The 1,692-nt window shown below is 52.3% G+C and overlaps 1 long non-coding RNA gene across 1 annotated transcript; it reads left to right on the forward strand.

Annotated features, from left to right (window-relative positions):
- Nucleotides 1-758: 758 nt before the first annotated feature.
- On the forward strand, nt 759-1,226 carry LOC145431435 (uncharacterized). Its single transcript, XR_013911738.1, has 2 exons — nt 759-896; nt 979-1,226. It is a non-coding gene; the product is annotated as an uncharacterized LOC145431435 (long non-coding RNA).
- Nucleotides 1,227-1,692: the final 466 nt, after the last annotated feature.

The raw sequence follows: 1,692 nt of genomic DNA on the forward strand, positions 1-1,692 counted from the left end.
TTTCACCTTTTGAGGCGTCATTAGGATTTCAGCCTCCGCTCTTTCCGGCCGTTGAGGGTGACCTCTCTGTGCCATCCGTCCAACACCACCTGCGTAGATGTCGCCGGGTGTGGAGAGCCACCCGAGCTGCCCTCCTCCGGACGACGGCACGTAACAAACAGCTCGCGGACCGCCATCGGACACCGGCTCCTGAGTATGCGGTCGGACAAAAGGTATGGCTGTCCACCCGCTATGTGCCCCTCCGGGCGGAGTCCAAGAAACTGTCTCCAACTTTTATTGGGCCATTCGAAATCGGTGCGCTTGTGAACCCTGTGTCTGTTCGGTTGAACCTTCCGCGCAACATGCGTGTCCACGACGTTTTCCATGTCTCCCAGATTAAGCCCGTGCTCTCCAGTCCTTTGTGCCCTCCTTCCAGGCCCCCGCCTCCCGCCCGGATCGTTGATGGGCTGCCGGCGTATGGGGTCTCCCGCATTATGGACTCCCGGCGCCGGGGGCGGGGGGTCCAGTATTTGGTCGATTGAGAGGGCTACGGGCCGGAGGAGCGCTCCTGGGTGCCTCGCTCGGCTGTTTTGTGTCGGCGCCTGCTCCGTGACTTCCATCGCCGGCACCCTGGTAAGCCCGGTGGGTCGCCGGGTGGCTCCCGTTGAGGGGGGGGTACTGTCAGGGTCCCTGTGCCTACCCGGTCGGCTCAGTACGGCTACATATGTTTTGTATTCCTTTTTTTATTTTTTCCCTGCTCTCTCCTCTCCCCTCTTTCCCTCCTCCCTCTGCCTGGGCGGAGCTTACCTGCGGGCTCCTGCCCTTGGCCCACGCACCTGTGGCTCATTACGAGTGATCCAGCTCCTTCATAAGACGGCAGCCCTGTGTTTCTCGTCGCTGGACCGTTGCCGACTCTCGTTAGTGTTAACCCCAGCTCAGTTCGTTCTCGTGTTTCCCTAGCGATCTTCTTACAGTAACCTTTTGCTTCTCTGTGAATAGATTTCCCTGGACCTACCCCTGTGTTACCTGAGCGATCAAGTGTGTGAGGATTGGAGCGAGCTTTTGTGTTTCTTGTGGAGTGTGAAGAGGAGCGTGGAGCGTGGATGGAGTGAGGACTTTGGAGCGTGTGTGGACTGCAAGTGTCTTTCCCCCCCCCTGTTCGTGTGTGGATTCCTGGAACCCGTCTTTTCCCCACTGTGTAAATAGATCACCTGGTGCTTCTGTAAATAAAAACCTTTATTGTTCCCTACTCAGAGCCTGCGCGTGAGTCCGTTCAGTCCCGTTGTGACAATGAGTACTTTTAGGGTAAAAATTGCATCATCATTATCAATCATGGTCCAATTAAATACATTGCTTTTATTGATTTTATTTTAAATATATATGGGTTAAAATGAGTTTATATCCAGCTGGCAGAGTTTAGTTATCTTTCTCAGTAATGGTCATCATTTAAACAGAAATAATACACATAAGCACTCTCTGTAATAAATCAAATGCAAACATAGTGTAAGTGTTGTGTACTATAGTCTTTTTTAAAATCACTGTTACCTAAGTGTACACATATATCATAGTGTCTTGCGCTGCCCACTCATCACAGCTCTGGAATCTGTCCTTTTTTCCACATGAACGCGCCCTGTGCCCAGCATAAGGAGTTTTACGTCAGCAGCTAGAACACCTGTGACTAATCATGTCTTTCACTGCACTCTCCCCTTTTCT

This window comes from Astatotilapia calliptera, chromosome 2, assembly GCF_964374335.1.
Source record: "Astatotilapia calliptera chromosome 2, fAstCal68.1, whole genome shotgun sequence".
In the NCBI taxonomy this organism is placed as follows: domain Eukaryota; kingdom Metazoa; phylum Chordata; class Actinopteri; order Cichliformes; family Cichlidae; genus Astatotilapia; species Astatotilapia calliptera.